General features: G+C 38.1%; 1 pseudogene; it reads right to left on the bottom strand.

The window, feature by feature from the left end:
- Positions 1–14422: 14422 nt before the first annotated feature.
- On the bottom strand, positions 14423–15433 carry LOC127679863 (glyceraldehyde-3-phosphate dehydrogenase-like; annotated as a pseudogene).
- Between the last annotated feature and the right edge of the window lie 9108 nt (positions 15434–24541).

Below are 24541 nucleotides of genomic sequence, written 5' to 3'. Positions count from 1 at the left end.
ATCCCGTAATTTTCTCTCTTGTTATGAATCCTGACACTTGATTTATATTTAATTATTTACAGTACATAAGTTGCATTTTTTTTAACACAAGAGAAGATTAATTCTAAAATGTTTAGAGCATAGGAAGTTTGTCAAGATGAAATTCAGTGTTTGGTTTCTTAAACTACAACCCAAAAGTAACAGTCTCCAAAATTTTTTAAATTGCCTTTTCGATAGATAATTATTCTGACTTATAATCTTTGTGGGGATATAGAAGGTTATGTCTTTAGGTACTTACAATATCATGTCTAAGAAATCAACTCACTCCAAGATCACAAGTAAATACTATAGCAAACAGATTGTGTAGTAATCAGAAAGAATAATGAAAGATACTTAGAGCGTAGGCTGGTCTTAGTTGTCAGTTTGAGGTGCCTGGGAAGGGAGATCTTCAGTAAGAAGTTGCATCAATTAGATTGCTATATGGTCATGCCATTGGGACATTTTTGAAAATTACTAATTCATATAGAAGGGTCCAACTGTGTCTGGGCTGCATAAAAAAAATAGTTTGAGCTAACTGGAGAAATAAAACCAGTAAGCAATATTCATCCATGATTAAGCAGGGAAGAGTGTCCTGCTTCTTGGTCTTGTCTTAAGTGTCTGACTTAATTTTTCCCTGATGATGGACTGTAAAGGATGAAAGAAACTCTTTTCTCCATAAGTTACTATGGCTCAACTTTTATCACAGCAACAAGCCAGCCTAGGTTGCTTGGTTAATGTCTGGATAAGAAAGTAGCAGAGAAAGATATGCAGTGTCACAATGCTACCAACCTATGGTGATCATTACTAATATAGAAACAAATTCAGAAGGGCTAAAGAGGAACCAAACCTCCAATATCGGATCTCTCTTTTTACTCTTTTATATCTTATTTTATTATTTCTGATTTAGCTGCTGTGCTCTGGTAACAGTGGATGAGAACAGTGTTAATGTCGTGGTTTTTCATTAGCCTTGGAATGTACAAAGGAAATACTGCTCTGCGCGCCAAGATGCATTGGCATTTGCTGTCTACGTAGAGTCTATATTTTATGGTCATGTGTATCTTTCCTCTGTATAACTGTTCTTCTTTATAACTTATTTTTGATATTATAATATTATTATATAATTTCTCCACTCTCAACACTCCCATATACCCCTTCTTGTTCTCTTTCAAATTCATAGTCTCTGTTTTCATTCTCTCCCTCTTCCTCCCCCTCCCCCTTTTCTCCCCTTCTCCTCCTCTCCGCTTTCATACACACACACACACACACACACACACACACACACACTGTTTTCCTCATATACATCCTTAGTGATTATCATATAAATTAGCTTATAAAATTAATGACTAAGCTAACAGATATTTCAGAGGGAATACAGAAAATAGAAAAAGGAAGTGGGAGTCACAGAAGCCATGGAGACACAGCAGCAGAACAGCAATACTAACAATGGACATGGGAGCCATGAATGTAGAACCTTGGTGATGAGGAGGGCCACAATTGTGACAGCAAAAAGAAGTGGCAAAAGGCTTGGTAGCAATGAGAGGTAGCTGTAAAGTTCTAGCAAGTGACTGAGGCAATAGCAAGAGAGGTGATGGAAGAGTAGATTAGGCAAGAGAGAGCAGAGCATTGAGGCTAATGGTGAGAGGCAATGTTAAGGAGCCAGCATGGGCTGTATTTCCTAACCAGCTCACAAAGTAAGTCTTCTTACTTATAGCCAGAAAAGGGGATCTTTGCACCAATCAGGGGGAATCTGTATGCAAATGAACTTTGTGTTTAGACTAATCTAGGCAGTGTCTCTTTTTTTCTACTAGGCACAGCAGTCCCTGTGTTTGGCTGCAAGGGGACTTACATTTTTTTTTCTGATCCAGATAAAAATGGCCAAGAGAAAACCCACTCTAAACTCCACAAACTCAGCAAAAACATCGTGGGGGCACTGATTCCTCAAAAGCCAGAATGATATCTCTGCAGGCTGCAGCCACCTGGTGTTCTCACAGAATCTTTTGGCTGCTTGAGTGACCACATGCTGCTCAAAACACCAATGAGGTGTCTAACAGCTGTCAACTAGAGAGTCAATTCACCTTACTCTTCATCTTACTTATAGCAAACAATAGACATTAGGAAGAATATTAAAATAAGTGCATAGATTTTAATAGTGATTTAATAATGCTCAATGCCTGCATAGTCCCCCAGGAGAAGAGGCACTCCTATTTATCTCAGTATGTCTTCTGACACTATCCTAATTTTTTGACAGCCTGGACACTCAGTTCTGCCCTCCTGCCTATCCACCACAAGCTTTTCATAGGGCTTCCACTACCCAAAGAGCTTTTTATAGATATGGGCTAGGTCACTGTAATTCAATGCAGACAACTAGCCTTTAGTTATGTCTGAGGTTTTGTGGGTGCATAGCCCTGGTGCACTGGAGTTCACAGAAGCACCTAGCTATGGGCTTTTCTCTTATTTTTCAGTTTGCTTAAACACTTGCTTGTTATTTAGTGTTAGTGAGGCTCTTATAAATAGAGTTCTTTTTGAGAGTCAGTCTTTCAACAAGGGTTTTCAGTAAATCCACATCTATTTTGAGTGCTAGCAATCGGTTTAAATTGTTTCTGTCACTTCTGCTATGGCTTCTACTTACACAGTATTCTATAGTGTGTGTGTGTGTGTGTGTGTGTGTGTGTGTGTGTGTATGCAATCTTTTTTACTCCCATTCTGTGCATGTTTAAATAATCAACTTTCTTCCATTAGGGCTCAATTTTTTTCAAAATGTCAAAAATACTATAATTTTCACTATAACTGAATGTAACAGTTGCTGAATTATATTCTATCTTCTCAAATTAAGCTTTTGATGTGAAGCAATAACCAGCTATGATGAATCCAACATTTTACCATTTTAACACATATATCATATATTAGAAATTAATCTCTAAAATTTCCCAATTAAAGAAGACCCTGCCATTACTTATACAAAGTTTCTGACTGATTTATTATGCCATCCTTCAATATTGTTACTTAGAAAAAGTAAGTGCTTTGGGTTTTCTTTTGCTCTGATCTTTTTTTCTGTGCTGTGATCTGTGTTGCTAGGCAGCAGCCCCAGTGCTTAACTAGTGCTCATGCTGAGCAAATGCCCATATCTGAGTTTCCTCTCAGCCTAAACGTATTCTATTTTTTAAAGTTTTCATTTCAATTGTTAAGTTTTGTAAACTTCTTTTAAAAAATAAAAATAACTTACTGTATTTATTTATATTCTAAAAGCTGCCCCCATTCCTGGGCTCCCCTCCTCAAATTCTTCACTCCATCCAATGCCTCTAAGAGGGTGCTCCCCCATTCACCCACCCACCTCCTCACCCCCACCAGCATTCCCCTTCCCTGGTGTATCAAGTTTCCACAGGATTAAGCACATCCTCTCCCACTGAGGCTACGCATGTGCCCAGGACCACAGACCAGCCCATGTCTGCTCCTTGGTTGGTGGCTTAGTCTCTGGGCGCTCTGAAGGTGAGTTGACATGTTAGTTGACACTGTTGTTCTTCCTATGGGGTTGCGATCCCACTCAGCTCCTTCAGTTCTTCCCCTAACTCTTCCATAAGGGTCCTGACCTCAATCTAATGGTTACCTATAAGTATCTGCATTTGTCTGAGTCAGCTGCAGGTAGAGCAGAGGACAGCCACGCCAGGCTCCTGTTTGAAAGCATAATATGGCATCAGTCATAGTATTAAGGTTTGGTGTACACACATGGGATGGATTCCAAGCTGGGCCATCACTGGGTGGCCTTACTTTCAGTCTCTGCTCTATTTTTATGGCCGCATTTTCTTTAGACAGAAACCATTTTCTTAACTTTTTGCGATTGTTATTTCCTTTAAACCCTCCATATGCTCCTCCTTGCTCTCCTTCAAATTCATGGCTTCTTTTGCACTATATATATATATATATTCCTAAATATATAAATACAATCTGCTCTGTTTGTATAATATTACTAGTATTTATTTTTTTTTAGGACTGACCATTTGGTATTATTAGGTGACCAATTGGTGTAGTTTTCCGTGGGAAGAGTATTCTTCCTGCTCTCAGCATTCCTTAGTTGCCTGTATCTTTTTGTATAGGGTTGAAGCCCACTGGGCTTTCCCTTCTACATCAGCACATCGATTTCTGTTGCCCTTGTTTATCTCATTTTGAGACAGTTGTGTTGTTAAGATTTTATGGGTGTAACTTTGGAAATTCCTCTGAGACACAGCCAGCAAATTCCCTGATCTTCTGGATCTTACAACCCACTCTGGACCTTTCTAACTCTTCTTCCAAAATTATTCCTGAGTCTTAGAAACTGGATTATGTATGGATGTCTTAACTGGGACTGGGCTAAACGAGCATTCTATTAATAAGCTCGATACTTAGGTTAAATCTTGTTTTAATTTTTTCAACATGACAAGAGTGTTAACTAAACATTTCTTAAAATTTTAGAGGTATATCCAACAGAAGAATGAATTTCTAAGGTCAAGATTTCAGAAGAGCAAATTTTTTGGACTAAATAATAGAATTTGCCTGCTTTTTCTTTCATGGCATCTAGATAAGCTAACCTTTGCAGATTTCAGTACAGTCTAAGTTTCTTCAGATTTACAGATTTCAATTCTTAGCAATCATCTGTCTCATTTTTGTTACAAACTGAACAGAAATATTAAATGCTTCTCTCTGGGTTGCAGAGAGGAATAGATGGATTATTTACATGTAAATTCCTACAGATTGTCCATATTTGATGGATAAGAAAAAAAAAAAAAACCTTACCCTTTGTATGTTTGTTTCAGTGTAACTGTTAATAAAACTGTAGAAGGGAGAACAGGGAAGTGGAAACCTTGCATGTAAGGTTCTCAGGTTCAAAATGAATAGATAGGGATTGGGAGAGCAATAGGAAGTCAATTATCATAGTTAGATTATAGTTTATTGTTTTTAAGATAAGTTCATTTAAACTTAAAAGATCAGTTAATACTTTAAAATGAAGTAGAATAAGAAAAAAATAAATAATCACGAATGTGAAAAAAAAAGAGTAAAAAATTTAAGTTCTTTAGTTGTTACCAGAGATTCTTAATCTGAGCATGGATGTCCATACATCTGTATCAGGAGCTAGAAACTGCCTATAACTTTAATAATTCACTGGTTTTCAGCTCCCATTCCTCATACAACTACCCCTGTCCCTGTACTAGTGGGAGGGAATGCCTTCTTTGTCCATCAGTGACATTGTATGTGCTGTGTGCAGCTGCCCCTCTGCATCCTCTCCTCCTGTGAGGCCCACTGGGAACAAGGAAATGAGTGCTCCTCACACATCAAAAGGAAGCCAAAAGTGAGCAGGGATAAAATTGAGGCCAAAAAGGTTAAGAGAGGAAAGATGTACTCGTTCTCACTCGTTCTCATTCTGGGCCAGTACATGGTGGCTTCTGTTGAATTGAGCAATTACACATCTCTGATGGGCCAGGTTTCTGTACTTCTGCCCCAGGCCTTGAGAATTTGGTCCTTAGTGCAGTTGTCCTTGAATATTTTTTTTTATTTCTTCTTTTTTACTCTAGGTCAAAAAGTCTTAGGTAAAGACTTCTATTTTCTATAATAAATACCCAATTTCAAACAGCAGCTGTGAGAGTGATGAGACAAAAAAAAAGTTTCTTAGAGTGTCCCCACTCTTTTAGGACCAGCCAATAAAAGGTGAATCTTCTCTGAAAATTATAGATCAAAAAGACAGAGCCTATGACACATAGGCTTGTATACACAAGCCCATATGCATATACACATGCAGCAATGCCTTTATTAATAATTACAGCTCTTATCTGTTGTATCATATTTCTGTTGTATGGTTATGGTAGGTACACTCATTCTGGTTGGTGGTTCTGTTTGGGAAGGTTAGAGATAATTTAGTATGTGGAACCTTAGCACAATAAGTACTGGGAGTGGGAATTCAGACTCTATAGCCTTTCCCTACTTCTAGTTCACTCTCTCTGCTTCCTGTATGAAGGTAAGAAGTTGAGACATGATGTGTTCCAGTCTCCATGAGCCCAATTGCTGCCAGTAGCCTGTTCTCAGGGGATGCAGTTCCTCCTGGGGGACCCTTCTTCATGGCCCATCTGGGCTATCTTGAATGGCTGAATGGATGAAGTGGACAGTTCCAGTTTCTTTGGAAACTCAGTTGTGTCATATGATGTTTGTCTGGAAGCTGTCTTGTAAGAGGCCATGAGTTGTTTTTCTGGAAGCTATCTTATGAGAGAGAATGTGTTGGTAAAATAGACACATGGTGGAGCCTTACAGTTTCTGCTGACCTGAACCTCTGGTGTTTGCTATTGGACTGGACCATTGGTATCCTGACAAGGAAGAGTAAAGTCACCCCCAAAGAACTACTTCTAAACAGGTCCACAACTCTCTTTTCCTATAAACCTTTCCCCCTACCTCTGCTTGGTGAGTTAGAAGGGGATTTGAAGCATTTAAGAATCCTAAATAAAATAGGTTTAGAAAAATCTAAGCCTATATTAGCTGGTGACTGTGACCTCTGAACTTCATTCAGTATCCTTCTCTGTCTTTGGTAGGTGTTTTACTTTAGAGTGTCTCCACTTTTATTTTGTCATACTTTCTGAAACCTCTGTGGCTGATGTGTGTTGAATTAATTTCCCTGATCTGATTCTACTTTTGAAGTGGAAACTGGTTAGACAGAGTCATCACACTGTTGTGGACCAACTACATCCACTTCATTAAGAATGAAGAAAAAAGCAGGAGGAAGGGATGAGAGATCTGAGTTTATATTCCCAGGACCAGTGTAAGAGGCTGAGATCGGTGGTGAACACTTATAACCCTAGTGCTGGTGAGGGCAGTGAGCCAGGAGGATCCTTAAGGTTCACCACTCAGCCAGTTTAGCAGAATCAGGGAATTCAGGTTCAGTGAGAGACCCTGTCTCAAATAACAAAGTTATTGCAGGATACCCTCATTACCATCATTGTTAATTTTCATATAGGCATGTACATTGAACACACACACACACACACACACACACAATTGTTCACACAGAACAGGAAAAAAAAGATGTTTTGAGATTTTAAGCACCATGGAAACCCATTTTCTGCTCTACCTCAATTCACTTAATTACTACATTAATTTTAAATAGAAGTGTATGCTACACACGAGCAAGGGCTTTCTGGGTCACTGTCTGGATATTAATTCCTCAGTAGTTCCTTCCTCACCTTCCTCTCATATGCCTCGTTAGTGATGCCATTGTTGGGTGAGTTGGGCTTGGGCTTTTAACCCCACCTTGACCCTACACAGTGAATCATGGAGAGCCTTGAATACCAGTTGTCACACATCATGTTCATTGCCTGTGGGTGATGTAGAGACATTGTAAGGCCCTAGTCTCCCTGTCTGTCATTCAGGGAAAGGCAGAAGATATCTAGTGCTTGTCACCAGTGAAATTAAACAAGCCTGAAGCTGCTTTTTATGTCCCTTCAGTGGCAAGGACATCACTGTATTGTGGCATGTCTTCAGCCAGCATGTAGGCGCCCAGGAATTAGAAATATCGAATAACCATTACGAATCAGCTGGCCTATCAACCAAACCTTCAAGCTAGCCGTGCTCTTTTCTTTCCTTTTCTGTTCTCACTTGATCTTCCTTTTTTCTCTCATGCAATACTAGTGGTTAGCTCTGCAATTCTCTTGTAGTCTCACTGAAAGAAACTCAGCATATTAGGAAGGAATGCTGCCTTCCTGCATTGCTGATACTACTGTCCTTTTTATGAAGTTGGTTCTGGTTAAAGATTGAAAGAGTGAGTTTTAGCAACGAGTTTGTTCTGCTTTGGTAAAAAATTATTGTATGTGTATGTGTGTGCATATGCAGTATGTCTGTGGAGGTCTGAGTACAGTTTTCCAGGGATCAGTTTTAGCCTTGATGAGGCAGTTTCTCTTGCCTCTGTTGCACTGTGCACAGCAGTAGGCTAGGCAGCCACTGAGCTTCACGGTAGTTCTCTTGCCTCAGATTCCCATCTGGCTGTAGTAATGCTCTCATTCCTATATGTCTTTTCATCTTCTTCTGTTACATAGATTCCAGGGGGGAGCTTGGTAGGACAGGATTCTGTGACTAGTCCCTTTACCTCCTGGAAAATCTCTCCAGTCTGTCTTTTGCTTTGTGGTTTGAAGATTTTTGCAAATATATATATATATATATATATATATATATATATATAATTCTGTTACGTTACATCCATTTCTTCTGAGTTTTGTGTTTTATAAATATTAATTTTCTAAAACACCTATAGTATAAAATATTACTATATTACTTTAAAAGGAACTGTGCCTGTGAAACATCTCATATGCACTAATACAACTGTCCCTTCTCCCTCTGTTCCCTGGGGAAATGCAGAGGAAGCCTGCTCATTCGCTATCTCAGCTTTTTGCTTATCTACAAATGTCTCTAACCATAGTGAGTGATTAAAGGCTTTGGTATCACTCTGGATTTTGTCCTTTCAGCTTTATTGGCTTTAAATTGCCAAATGAAAATTACAGGTATTTACAGTGTACAGTGTGATATAAATATATGTGCCAAAATGATCACCGCAGTCAAATTAATTAAAAACATGCATTATCTTGGATACACAGCAGTTTTTTTATGTGAAGAGAACATTTAAGATTCACTCTCAACAAATTTCAAGTATATATCATAGTATCATTACAACCATGCTAGACACCAGAGCTCTAGTGCATGCCCATATAATTGATCAATGAGCACTGTTACTCACCTGTACAATCATTATTCTGTTCTCTACTTTGGTAAGTGAGATTTTCATTTAGTCTTCAAATAGAGGTGATATGATGTCATATTTGTTTTGCTATGAATGGTTGATTTAACATAATCTCACCTAGGTTCATCATGTTATTGCAAAAGACTTCTTCTTAAAGGCAGACTGGTAGTTCACCCTGGTCCCGTCTGAGCTAACTCATGGTCTGTTACTCATTGAGCAGACATGAGGCAGTTCTGCTGATACTCAGGATGCTCTTTCACAAGTTCTTCGATGCACCAGGCTATCATGTAGCTAGAGATATAGGTATCTGAGATGAGGGGGTTGGTTGGCCCAGGAGAGCAGAAGAGAGAAGGTCATATGTAGATAGCATAGAAATGACCTCAGTAGTCATGCATAAACCTTTCAAGCATCTGTGAGTGTCATTTCTACCAACATGTCGTTTGCCAAGGTAGTCACATGATTTGAATGCCATGTTAAGAAACAAGTAGAACATTTCTGTGATGGGTAGAATCTTGCCCCAAAGTCCTATTCCCTTAATCAGCTATCTTCTAGAACCTCCATTCTACTTCCTGGAGGCTCTTTAATATTTACATTTTTCCTTTCTATGCTTGCTACACTTGTTCAAAATGGTCTTCATGAGACTTAACCAGAGAACAAAATTGATGCTAAGCATTTCTGAGAGTTCCTTTGTCAATGCAATTAATCTGAGTATCTTCATCTCAGGTAGACTCTTCTGACAAGGCTAAAAATTAGTCACATTCCTCATCAAAGAATGTGAAACTTTGCTACATCACAGAAACAGTCTCTTGTCCACATACTAAAATTTTACTCCTCTGAAACCTCTAGAACCAGGCTTCCAAAGTTCAAATCACCATTAAAAACAAAGTCTTTCTTATTCTTACTAGGATGGCGCATTAAGCCCCACTTAAAGCATTCCATTGCTTTCCAAATCCAAAGTCTCAAAACCCACATTCTTCCAAACAAAAGCATGGTCAGGCCTATCACAGCAATACCCCAGTCCCTGGTACCACTGCTGTGATCAGACACCATGACCAAGGCAACTCTTCTAAGAACACCATTTAATTGGGGCTGGCTAAGAGGTTCAGTCCATTATCATTATCATCAAGGCAGGAACATGGCAGCATTCAGGCAGGCATGGTACAGGAGTATCTAAGAGTTCTACATCTTAACCTGAAGGCTGCTAGGAGAGGACTGACTTCCAGGCAGCTAGGTTGAGTGTCTTAAAGCCCACACCCACAATGACACACCTACTCCAACAAGGCCACATCTTCTATAACAGAACCATACTTTCTAATAGTGCCAGTCCCTGGGCTGAGCATATACAAACCATCACAGCTGTCTTTCTTGTCTGGCCTCAGTGGAAGAGGAAGTGCCTAGCCCTGCAGATTTGAAGGGTCAGGATAGGGGGATTCACACAGGGGCCTCCATTCTCTCAGAGAAGTGGGGAGGGAGCATGGGGGTAGGATGAAGAGGGGGGACAGTGATTGGGATGCAAAATGAATCAGTAAAATAGAAGGCATTGCTAAATCTTCATTGAGTTCATGAAAGCACAAGCATTTGCATCACACACACACACACACACACACACACACACACACACACACACAGCCTGAAGGTAGGAGAAAAAGATGAGGCAATAGAATCAAAAATTAGAGCAACAGTGGAAAGGGCTCTGCACGAGGAAAAGCTGAAGTCATCAAATGCTGTGAATGACTAGGAAACAAATTCTCTCCATTACCTTCACAAAGAATCTACCCCTTCAACCCTTGTTAGTTTCCTGACCTCCAGAACTATAAAATATTATGCTGTTTTGTCTCAAGTAACTTGGTTTTGGGCAAATAACTTCAGCGAAAAGCAAGGGGCAGTTTCTTATTTCCAGTTTTACCTGTCTTTCTTTTGCTGAGAGTATTAAGAAAACACTTTTTTAAAATCTAGAACACAAGAGAATCTGGATAAACATAAATAATTTAATTTCTATTTAAGGAGTATTAGCTAGCTTATTTGAAATGCTCAAGTGGTAATGGACAAGATAAGTTTGTCTTTGGGTATACCCTGGGATGGATCGAATTGCTTTTTAAAAAACTGAATATCTGTTAGAGTCAAACAATTATATAGGCTATAAAATCCTTGTTGAAATCTCAAAATCACATAATTTGCACCATAATATGAACATTTAGTTGAAATACAACATTTTTAATGGGGCATCTACAAACAATTTCTATCAAAAATCAGGTGGTTGCAGGAGTATTGGCTTTTATCTGGATCCTGGATTCTAAAGCTCTTTTTCTTTTCATTGATCATAGTATCATAAATGGCCTGATAGAATAAAATATCCTTCAACCATAAAATTGTATTTTGTGTGATTTATGGTTAATGTATAATTAAGTTGAGTGAAACTAATGATAGTTCTATAAGAAATAGTGGAGATGTTAGTTATGATTTAGAAAGTAGCTGTAAAAAATAACATTTTATTTTATTATTATTATTACTTTAGAAATATAATGTCACTGTATAGACCTGGGCTTATCAAAAGTTCATTAAGTAAACCAGACTGAACTCAAGCACTTAACTACTCTATGTCAGTGTCACAAGAACTGGAATTACAGGCTCCATAATGCTTTATAATATTTATAGCTGGAAAAGGTTTTATTACTAACAATTGCTTATCCAAGTCCATTATAGATATGAAAAATATTTCTTCTAATTTAATAATGAAGTAGGCTGGCTAATATTACCTCAACGTTTACTTTTATGATCCTATCATTTTGATATAGCAATAATAGAAAAAAATGACACTGTTGTTTGAGTCCTTCTCTCACCTGACAAGTTACTGAACAAAAATTACTTAAGGGAGGAGAAGTTTACTTTATCTCATGGTTTCTGAGGGATTTTAGTCTGTCAGATTGGAGAAACAGTGTACATCAGCTTCTTCTGTGGCAGGAGAGGCATTAGACAATGTCTTCTTTATACTGAGGCAGGATGCAGAAGGCTAGGCCAGAGTCCAAGTGAACTTGACTTTCAAAGGCCTGCTCTCAGTGACCTGCTCCCAGTTCCCATGCTCTAACTCCAAAGGTTCTGCTGCCATCACCTGTAGACAGAAGTTTAACAACGTGAGTCTATTTTAGATTCAAATCATGACAGGTGCCAAAGAGAAACAAACTGCAGTTATTCATAAATTCTGTGATGACATATCTAAAATGTCTTGTGCTGTTCATTCGAGACTATTAGATATACTGAACGTGTAGGGAATAAGTAAAAGCAAAGAATTAAGACACATTAATGTTCCTAAATAATACAGTTGCTGAACAGCTGCCATTTATAAGAGAAAGGTAAATATTCTGACAAATAGACAATCAGCGACATAAAGAAACTGCAGAATGGGAACATTCTCAAGGACGTGCATTGTACATCAGCATGGATATCGATGGAGGAAGGTGAAGGAGAGATTCATTAGGAAGTGAATGGCAAGGAAATGAGTGGAGCCTTGACCACAGTGGTGACAATGCCACCTCATGAACAGAGAATGATTAATTTGCCTCCTTGTTCCTCACAAGGTTAATAGAAAAGATGGAGAATAAAAGATAAGTGCAGAGACGCATTGTGTGCCTGTTTCCCTAAATATGAGAAAAATAGATGTTTGTTTAAGCTAATTCACAACTTGAAGGCTGTATCAATCAGCATCCTTATGTTTATTTTTAAGGTTACTCAAGAGATACAACTAAGCAAGCATATAAAAGACATTTTTGTTCATGTCAAAGATTTTGGTAACTGTATAATGCAAAAATCTCATACAAAGGGACCTGGAAAGTTAAATGCAATAGTTATTGTACAGATGATCCATTAATTTATTTTATAAAAGGTTTTATTCATGTTGTTATTTAGGTGCTTTACTATTTCCAGTCTTTTTATACAAAAAATATCAGACAGACAGAACTCAAAAAATCTGAGGGCACATCTCAAATCAACCCCTTCAGGACAGTAAACAAATATTAGGCCAAAGAACTCCAAGAATCAAAAGAGCAAATTAATCTCTCTCCCTCTCTTCTCATAAGCACATACACATACTTATATGTAGACACATGTGAAGACAATATTGTAGTTGTGAGGTAATGATATATGCTAATTAGTGATTATAATGATCTTTACACAGGTTTATACTTTTAAAAAAATCAAAATATTCACTTATAATTTTCTTGCTGATTTTATCTCAATAAAGCTGAAATAATTCTTATAACAGTAGAAAAAGCAACAAACAAAGCCTACAAAGGCACACCAGTATTCTTCATACAGACATGTGCGTGTAGGCCAAGAAGCCTATTACGAATCATAAAGAAAATAATGCTGAAACACTGAGAGAGTAAGACAATAGAGAAAAAAATAAAATGCATTAGTGAAAACAAAACAAATATCCAAATACAACTTTATACATGTATGTGTGTGTGTGTGTGTGTGTGTGTGAGAGAGAGAGAGAGAGAGAGAGAGAGAGAGAGAGAGAGAGAGAGAGAGAGAGAGAGAGACAGAGAGGGGGGGGGCGTTAGGCCAGAAGTCGACAACAGGTATCTTTCTCAGTCATTTTACAGCTTATTCTTTTGAGGCGCTCTCTCACTGAATAGAGTGCTCACTTATTTAGTTAGATTGGGACTGTACAGCAATTTCTTTCCACTGAAACATTCTACCCTCCAAGAAGTACCTTAAAACTTAGGAAGTAGACAATTGAGAAGTCTTAGGAAGTCCTAAAAACTTATCAAATTCAGAAGACTTTTCCATCCCCAAGTTTATATACGCAGAAGGACTGCAGAGAAAGTGATTCTATGACTTTCCTAACTGTTTGCAAGTCATGAACAAGGCTTCATAATTCAGCTTTCATGATTTATTGCCCATGCTGAGTGGGAGCTGTCTTTTTTATGTGTGATGCTGCCTTTGAATCATCCATGCTTCCTGCAGGTAAACCCTCACCTATTATTACTGTAAGCAACCTTATTAAACTCATTTGTTCACCAAGTTCACATCATATCTCCCAGGAAAAATGTCACAACTTTTGGTCATTAACATGATGCTGTAGGTGAACAGTTCTTCAGATAGTCTTATGTGATGTGTCATAATTATGTTAAGCATAATAAAAAACATGCATTCGAAAGAAAAGTCTGTGTTCAGTCTGGAATCCATCCACAAGTTTTATGCATGCAGAAATCTGACAAAGACATCAAATTCACAATTGGTTTGTCTCATGGACATAGTTCATAGTAGGAATTACTTTAGAGAATACTATCAACTTGTTTGAGAAAATAACATAAGAAAATAAAGTTGGTATACATCTTTGGCATGTGTATGTGTATAGTATATGTGTGTATGTGTATATATGTTTGTCTAAGCCCTGAACAGTAGTGTCAAGTTGGCTATAGCTTCATAGTTCCTTTCTTTTTTATTTTTTGTGGGTGGAGCAAACTTTATTGATGGTATTCAAGAGAATAGGGAGGGCTTCCTCGGCCCCTCCTGTTATTATGGGGATTTGGGATGGAAATTGTGAGGGAGATGCTTAGTGTTGGGGGCCAAGTTGTGACAGGGTCTCCTCAGCAACCAAGGATCTCTCTCTTGCCCTTAGTGTCCTTGCTGGGGTGGGTGGTCCAGGGTTTCTTACTCCTAAGAGGCCATGGAGGCCATAAGGTCCACCACCCTGTTGCTGTGTCCATACTCATTGTCATACCAGGAAATGAGCTTTACAGTTGTCATTGAGAGCAATGCTAGCCCCAGCACCAAAGGTGGAAGAGTGGGAGTTGCTATTGACAACTATTGTTTTCAGGAGACAACCTGGTCCTCAGAGTAGCCCAGAAGGCCCTTTAGTGGGCCCTCAGATGCCTGCATCATCACCTTCTTGATGTCATCATACTTGGCAGGTTTCTCCAGGCAGCATATCAGATCCACAATGGATATATTGGAGGCAGGAATATGGAAGGCCATGCCAGTGAGCTTCCTGTTCAGTTCTGGGATGACCTTACCCACAGAATTCACAGCACCAGTGGATGCAGGGATGATGTTCTGAGCAGCCCTACTGCCATCACACCACAGCTTCTCAAAGGGGCCATCCACAGTCTTCTGAGTAGCAGTGATGTCATGGACCATGGTCATGAGCCCTTCCATGATGCCAAATTTGCCATGGATGACCATGGCCAGAGGGATTAGGCAGTTGGTGGTGTGGATGTGTTGCTGACAATCTTGAGTGAGTTGTCATATTTCTTATGGTTCACACCCATCACAAACATGGGAGCATCAGAAGAAGGGGCAGAGATGATGATCCTTTTGGCCCCACTCTTCAAGTGAGCCCTGACCATCTATCTCCATAGTGGTGAAGAAACCAGTAGACTCCATGACGTACTCAGCACCAGCATCACTCCATTTGATGTTAGCGGGATCTCGCTCCTGGAAGATGGCGACGGGCTTCCCATTGATGACAAGCTTCCCATTCTCAGGCTTGGCTCTGCTATTGAATTTGCCATGGGTGGAGTCATACTGGAACATGTAGACTATGTAGTTGAGGTCAATGAAGGAGTTGTTGATGCCAACAATCTTCGCTTTTCCAAGTGCAGAGCGGAAGACAGCCCTGGAAACTAGGCATCCAGTATGACCCAATCTGTTCACATGGACCTTCACCATTTTGTCTATGGGAAGAGGCTGGCACTGCACAAGAAGATGCAGCTGTCTCTGGAACAGGGACGAACAGAGAGCCCATAGTTCTTTTCTTTGTGGAAGAAAGTTCTATTTCTATATGGAAATTGCCCATACTCATCAAGTATCTCTTAATAGTTTGGTTAATTCAGAACTTGGCTTTGAAACTTCTAACTTAATTTCCTGCTGTGGTTATCATTAGTGTTTGGGTGGTCACAGGATACTATTGCCCTTGGACATGCTTGTGTAATTATCTTCTTTTTGATGTAGAAATCATCTCATAAAGATTAATAATACCCCCAAAGTCTACATAATTAGGCAGAAATAAAATTCAAAGTTTAGTCTCTGTTCTTTCTTTAGCATAGAGCCAATTCCAAGAATGATTTTTTTTTTTGTAAGTTGCTATTGAAAAGAGGTCAGACTTTTCCTGCTCACCACTGTGCAAAACTCTGTTCTCTTAAGTGGAAAGGCATATAAGAAGTGTTAGAAGTAGACTTAAAGGCTCATTTGTGGTGTCTAGCGGATAAAGTTTTTATGTGCTATATTGATGAGTGTCAAACCAGCGTGAGGATACCTGACCTACTTTTAAAAGTCAAATCTTCTGTTACAGACTTATGCATTTGAAGCTACTGGCTTTCTGCTTACAGATTTTCCGGTAAACGGGAAGAAGAATTTTATGACTTAACATGCTGAAGTTGTTGCTTACAGCATCTGATAAAGGTACCAAAGGAGAAATTGCCTCAAGCCCTCTAGGAAGAAGAGTAAATAGAATAAATGTTTAAAGGTGACATTCAGATTGGAAAATACAAAATTCACTGTGTACACACACACACACACACACACTTTTGGATGTGTGTGTGGATACCAACTTATCCAAATGTGTAAACTCATAATGGATCCATCCTCATTTTCATCTGGAGTATTTTGGTCTATATACATAGAGAGAAATAAGTTATAAATTAATATATGTGTTATGCTACTATATGAACATAGGTGATCCATTGAGAATAGATACTGCAATGAAAATAGTACTTATTGCACTTGATTAGAATTATGAAATAAGAAGATATTTTAGGAAAATTAGAAACATCCTTTTTCAGATAAATGGGACTAAATCTAAGGACCAAGAGGATATATAAAATCAAATACATATATAGTTAATTATTTGTGATGGTATTGAATCCATAAAATGATGCTAACTACATGTTACTAAGGAAATCATTCTATGTATTGATATTTTATGATATACCACAATATTTATTCCAAAAGCATTCCTCAGTACTTAGATGAGAAATAACCTGGACAGATTGATCTGCTGTTCTCACTACAAAAGATAGGCTTTTAAAACAGTGTCGATTTTTAAATTTAAAAATGGAAATATTATTTACTATACAAGCTTTTTCTTAGGATTACATAGAGTCATCTATGTGACAGTATTTAAAATTCTTAATCTTTCATTCCTTTTATTAATTCTATTCCCTTTACATTTTGTTTTAATATCTTTCATTGATCCTGTACTTAGGTCTTTCCCTGGGAAACTAGGAATATAGTAATGAGTAGGGTGAAGTCCCAGCTGTTGTGAAGCAATGTTATTTTGGAGAAAACATGATCCTTATATCAAATTACATCACCAGTGGTTACAGTTGTATTGTTAAGGTTGAAGTTGTGATGAGTATTAAGCTGGCAGGGATGACTGCCTTGAGGGTTAGGGTCTCTGAAAGCTGGGCTAGGATTAATTAGGCACATAGGGATCCAGTACAAGTAGAAGAAAAGGCATGTTTAAATGCTCTGAGGTGGGAAATAGAAACAGTTTTATGAGCACTGAAGGAGGAATATGAGTCTGGCTTCATACAAGGGCAGTCAAGCATAGGGGCACAGTCTATAATTCCAGCACTCAGGGAGGCAGGTGTACCTCTGTTAGTTCAAGGTCAGCCTGAACTACCTTCATTGTGAGTTTCAGGTCAGTCAGAACTACATAGTCAGACGCTGTCTTCACAGAAGGGTGGTCTGAGAGACAGAAAGAAAGAAGGAAGAAATGAAGGATGAAAGAAGGAACAAATAAAAGAAAGAAAAGGGACAATGGCACTTGAACAACCAGGTAAGTAGGCAGTGCCAGGCTGTCCCGTTCCTTTATACAAAGGACAAAGATCCTCCAAAGATCTTCAAGCAAGAGGGCGGGATGATGAACCAATGAACAATAGAGATAATCAACATAGAGCTTATATCAACTTACCAAGCAAGAAATAGCAGAACCCATGGCATAGTGCTGATATAAGAAATGCAGAGGGACATCTCTAAGGTGTCTGTCTGTTCACGGTCATTCCTATCAACAAAAGTGCTGCCAGGCATTAGGCCATTAGGCATGATTGGATTTTCAGGGTGAAATAAATATCCTCTGGTCCATAATGATTTGATTATTGGTGGATTAACTGGTGAATGTCTTCTAAACCATCTAAACAGGACGAGATAAACAATATGAGTCTAATGAGTTAGAAGGTTTCATTTTATCACATATTAGTTGAATGAGTAGTATAGCAGGACTTTCTGAAGTTGAGGCTTGGTCTTCTGGTTGGGAAAATTTCATCTAATTTCAGAAGTTCCATTTTTCTGAAGGTTATAGAAATAGACATATTTTCTTAAAAGACAGAATAGGGGTACATACCTCCTCTTTGTCTCTATATTTGCTAACCCTTTAGATGAAAAGTAACTTTTATTTGGACACATTTACAACTATAGTAAGACTCCCCTGATTTAGCTGAAACTTCCTTGAGAAAATCACAGAAGACACACCTTAGAAATTGATATAGCCGGGAGAAATATATATATTCTTGGTCTGAGAAAATGTCCATCTTAAGATGTAAATGAAATAAAAGATATTCTAGCCATCAGGGTGACGTTAAAGACTGTCAGGCTTTGAGCAAGATAAATAGCAAATCAGTTTCAGAGCTCTTGGGATTCAGCCTACTGGTTGTGCTGTGAATGGGTGTGCCTCAGAGAGGCAGAGCCCGGAGGACTACTTGCTCTGGGGGCTTCATGATGTTAGGGAGCATTGCTTTGCTTGTGTTCTTGTGGTCTTCCAGTCTTTCCTAATCTATGTGTTGGGTAGAGATTCTAAAGGGCCTTCTAACCCTTCAGTGGACAGAATCCTTGTCACTTACAATAACAGCATAAAATAGCATCACTTCTGGAGCAGATTAATGACTCAATCACCATCCTTTGGAAGAACTTAAAAGTTGTAGATTGTTAGCAAAGACTAGCGCTCTTAGAAAGAATTTGGAGAAGTAGATTGTTAATAAAATTAGGTTAAGATATTTTTGTTAGTATCTCTGATATAGAAAATCTTAGAGAACAATTTGAAATTCAGAAAGGTATGTTCTTAATAGTTCAGATAGGAATTCCATTTTAGGTCAAGAAACAAATACAATGTCAGCCCTATTAATACTAGCTAACTACTAATACTACCAATACTTGCATTTCTTGCTAAAAGCTGGGCTCGCCATCTCATCAACGTGATGATACCTTGTTATACCCATTTTTATCCTCAGCTTTCAGATATTGTAAGACCCTGACACTCAGTCAGTGGTACTTACTTTGAGATGCTCCTGACTGACTCATCAAGACGTAGATTGATGCAAAAGCAAGAGGTTTATTTTCCAGCACGTTGTCAACCCTCAATCAGTCCCTCAAGGTGACCCTGAATGGCTATTACAAGCAGTTTTTATACTTTTTAGGGGCATGTGTTACATCAGCAAGGTTACAGTTCAAACTTATTAGCTAAGCATATTGACCTTTAAATCTATTGACTAGCAAGCATGACACTCATTTGAACTCTACCTGGAACTTTCTAGAGGGTCAGATGACTATTAGTACATCCTGAGAAGTTTGTACTCAGGAATGTTCCTGTGGGTGAAGAATGGAACTTGGCCTTGCCTTGACCCCAGGCACAAAGGCGAAGCTGTAAGGAGGGTCTGGGCCTGGAAAAAAACCCTTAGGGTCCCTTAATATGATTTAATAAAAAGAAAGTTAATGAGTCTATGTGAATCCTGAGGATTTAAAGTAGAAGTGGTTGGATTTTGTTATATATATAAAAGTTTAGGTCTGTGATTCTTCTAAGAGTTTTACAATATTACTTTCTTAGATAAATAATGAAATAATTGTTTCTTTCTTTGTAACAGCATACTACAGCCTGCCAGTAAAGAGAAACTGGCTGACAAAATTACCTTGCTTGCTTATAACTTTGTTAATCTATAACAAGTTGCTTAGTTACAAAGACATGTTGGTTCTGTGGAATACTTTTATTTATCCATAGTATGTAAAACATTTGATCATATTTGAGTATTTGGAACATGTTTTGTCTACATTCTCATTGCAATCATTCACTTAAAGAATAATAGATGTAACCACATTGTGATTTTTGTATAGCTTGAAAGATTTTGCTGGTACATATAAGCTGTAGAGAAAAAATAAAGTTGCTAGAACTTTGGTCCATCCATCCACAAAATGATATATGTGTATGTATATAACACCAACCACACATCTCCTCCTTGGATTACTGAGCATACTGTAAGAGCTGGTCTTTGAGAAAAGACAAATCACAATTAAACAATATAGTAATAATTTAGACTTTTGTTGCAGCCCATTCATTATTTATGTTCCATATGACAGGCAAACTCCAGTTATATAGAATATAATTAAAAACAATGAAATGCACTGAAGAAGTTGAATAGAACTCAACTACTGAGAAGTTCTAAGGGCACACAGCTCAGGATGAAACTGTGAATTTAAGAACAAAATTATGAGGGGAATTTGAAAACATATTCCAGGAAAAAGGATTGAATATTACCTGGCCTCATAGGTTGGGAGTTGGACCTAGTGCTACATTGCAACATCCTACATGTCTTGGTCCTGGTACCCTCACTAGAGGTATTGTGGAAATGAAGAACTGACAGACATGCAGACATATATACGGAAAAGTTAGGGTCAGGTGTGTTGTATGCATTCTGATCAAGTTGCACCAACTACCGTACAACTTCTGAGCAACCCAGAAGCTCAGTGCATTTTCTATGTACAGCACAGGGATGCAAGCAATGGCTAGTCTTGATAGAAGGTCTGTTGATGAGCAGTCATCAGGGAAAAAGAAACTACCATTGATAGTTTTGCACACAAAAGGCCAATCATTCATAAACTTTGCTATGTGAACAGAGGAAGACTTTACCCTTCTGAACCTGACCCAGGAGAAAGGCTTTGCCATTTTCCCATAGTTTTACTACTTTGGTCCTTGACATGACTAGTGCATGCCAAGCAGTATGCAATTTATCAGAGCTACATTCACTGGTAAATTCATTGGCTTTCTACACTGCATTCACAGGATATTTGCTCTTTTGGTGATGAAAAGTGACTCTCATCACAAGATTCTTGAAATGATATTTCTCAAAGCAGTGGACTATCACCCAAAAGATATAATCCCTAGTCCAGGCTATAGTGCATTTGTGGAGAAACTTGCAAAGACCAGCCGTGGCTTGGAGAGGAGTTCTGGGTTGCTTTGGTAGTTGGTGCAACTCTATCAGAATGTATGCAACTCACCTGACCCCCAACTTTTCTGCATGCGTGTTTGCATGTCTTTCAGTGCTTCTTTCCCACCAAACCTCTAGTCAGGGTTCCAGGACCAATACATGTAGCATGTTGCAATGTAGCACTGAGTCCAATGAGGGGGAGTTTGGGAGTGGTAAATGAAACAACCTGAAGTCAATTGTGGGAATAAGTCAACAGCTCTGTGTTTTGCTTGATTTGGCCTTCCAAACAGCTGTGTACATAGTTTAGCTCTTACACGCAAAAGCTCAGTCTTTTATTTACATATCAATTCAATCATTACCCCAGGTTCCCTTTTGATTATTCCATGAATCAGCACTTTATGGCCTTAGTCTTTTGATTTGTAGAAAAAGACAGCAAGCACATTTGTTTTTAACATGGCAAATTAATTCAGAGATCAGCCTGCATTTGTAAACAGGTAATACATTTAGGTGGATGGGATCATGTTCTGAGATTACCATTCCTCCCACACCTGGACCTAACCTTAATCTGACCCAGGTTGTCCTTGAATTTAGGAATCTGCCTGCCTTTATAATCATATACAAAAATCTATCTGAGTGGGATGTAGTTCTGAGATTACCATTCCCTAAATCTCTCTATCTTAATACCTTTATACCTTTCTGACAAACTGGCTTCTTACTGCAGCTGCCTTTGTTCTTTTAGGTACCTGAAGCCCCTCACAAAATTCACATTGTACTCTTATATTTTGCATAGTTGACAAATTGTACATTCTTGAACTCATGTTTTCAGAGTTCTTTCCCAAAGTCTTAAGGGCTATCTTAAAAGTCATCGCATTTACGATTTTTGCTGAGGAACACATTCTCACCTCCTGGACTTGTGCTGTTTTTAATTCCCCCTCTGTTCCAGGGGCGGGAATTATTCTGTCATCCCTTTGCATGGCAGGACTTGGCAGAAGTTCATCTATATCTTAACTAAGTGATTGATACCAAGAGAACCTTTCATAAGATTTGCACCCTCAGCATATTCCCAGACACTATTTACACATCTAGTACTATGGGCATGAGGGGCAAAGTACCAAGAATCTGAGTAACTCTTATTATTGTTCATAAAAGAAATAATCATTAAGGTAAAGGTAGGAGGAGTTATATCATGTCTGGAATGTGTGGGGAGATATGTTCACAAACATATACCATGTATACATATGAATAAATAAATAAATAAAATTTAGAGAATATTCACAAACAAGATGTCAGGATTACATGGTCTTTTTTTTTGTTCATTATTTTTTTTTATTCGATATAATTTATTTACATTTCAAATGATTTCCCCTTTTCTAGCCCCCCCACTCCCCGAAAGTCCCGTGAGCCCCCTTCTCTTCCCCTGTCCTCCCATCCACCCCTTCCCACTTCCCCGTTCTGGTTTTGCTGAATACTGTTTCACTGAGTCTTTCCAGAACCAGGGGCCACTCCTCCTTTCTTCTTGTACCTCATTTGATGTGTGGATGGTCTTATTATTGAATTTTATTTTATTTTTTTTAAAAAATAGGCCTCAACCTTAAATATCTTGAAAAAAATACTAGTACAGGGCTAATATCTAATCACATTTATGAAACCAGTAGTTTTCTAAACTAAACCAGATATAAAAAGAAAAAGACTTTAAGACAGTAACCTTTGTGAATATAGATGCAAACTAGTTCCCATAAGCAATTCAAATCCAACAGTAAGTGGAATATATAATATAACATGGCCAAGTGATATTTGTACAAATAATATAGTTAGTTTGAGATATAGAAGCCAGTAATGTAGCATATCACAAATAGAATAAAAGAAGCATATTTTCCCAACAATGCAGAGAAGTGTGTGCTAATCTAATCTGCACACTATGTGTGCAAGCTTCATTGACCAGTTAGTATTTACATCATTAGTATTAGTATAATGAGACAAAGTGACATCACAGAAAACAGTAGATTTTGGCGTACAGTTCTAAAGAGTCAGAGCCATGGCAGAAGCAGCAGACTGGCATTCTTGAGGATCTTAAAGTATGTGTAGGAGGAATAAACTGGGGATTACATATGGAAACTGAATGTTAATTGAGGCCTCCAATGGGTTTGCCCTTATAAAAACTATTCTTTTCCATTTTCATACTTTGATTATAGTATCTCTGAAGCTTACTATGTAGGCTTGGCTGTGGTTTTTTGCCTCTGCCTGTCAAATGGTAGGAGTGTACACGTACCTATACCTTTTCTTTTGATTGCACAGTTTCTGGAGAGATACTTTAATTTCTTTTGGGACTTCCACCCACTCTGTGCACCACCACAGTAGAAACCAAATCTCCAGCATATGAGCCATTCTAATGTTCAAACTTATCCTATGATATGTTGAGTGATAATGGTGACCTCATCTAGCAGACAAAGGGCATCTGAAAAATCCTGAAACTAACAACATGTTCAAGGCTGAGTGGCTAAAAGCATTTCCCTAAGATCAGGAATGAGACAAGGACATCTAATCTCCCCATTTATATTCTGCATTAGAGGAGAAGTTCTAATTATGCAACCAACAAGAAAAAAAAAAAGAAAGAAAAGCATTTGTTATGAAGGAAACAGTAAAACAGCTGCATTTGCTGGCAGCATGAGCTAACTGATAGGAAACTCCAGCAACTACAACAGAAGTCTTCAGAGCTCATTAATGAATGGAGCAAGCTAGTATAAAATCACATATGTATCTCTGGTGTCATAATTAATATTTGTAAATACTGTGTAAAGAACCAATTTGCAGTTACACAAAGTTGCATAGGATTAAGTATTCCAAAAAATATTAAACCTGTACCCTGAAAACCAGAAATCACTCCTAAGATAAATGCCAGGTGAAAGAAGACAGAAATTGTGGAAGGAAATTGCTCATGGATCACAAAACAACAAATGTTAAGTGCAAACCTCCCCCATAGCTATTGATTTAATGTAATCTAAGGACTTTGCAAAATCTATAATTGCTTAAAAGTCCTATGATAATTCAAGAGATCATGAAGAGCAAACAAGCTTGGATAAGGAGGGCAAATCCAAAGTTCACACTTGCTGATTCCAATCTTATTGCAAAGACATGGATTCTTTTGAAAGTCACACTGCTGAGATTAGACTTGAAGATCTATAGTGGAACTGAAAGCCCCACACTGATCACAAAGAAACTGACCACGCATTGGTAGACATTGGTTTTGACAGCATTGATAAAAAGCACTTGATGGGGAAAGAGTAGCTGATATATGGTGTATTCCCAGCACAAACATCCTTCTGTAACTCAATTAGTTGTCAATCTTCTCATGAATACGTTCAAAAAATGATGTGGTCAACATGGTACTAACATTTTTGATAACATTTTCCAATAAAATGTTGTCATATAATTTTGAAAGTATATTCTGATATTGTCTCAGTACTCTTAATACCATTTGCATATTCTTGAAATAAGCAAATGGTTACATGATCTTTTTGAAAATTACATAAAACACAAATAAAAATTTCAAACAAGATCTTTTCATAAAACATGAAATAATTAA

The sequence above is a fragment of the Apodemus sylvaticus genome, chromosome 3 (genome assembly GCF_947179515.1).
Source record: "Apodemus sylvaticus chromosome 3, mApoSyl1.1, whole genome shotgun sequence".
NCBI classification, from domain to species: Eukaryota; Metazoa; Chordata; class Mammalia; order Rodentia; family Muridae; genus Apodemus; species Apodemus sylvaticus.
This window is presented reverse-complemented; position numbering and strand designations above follow the sequence as displayed.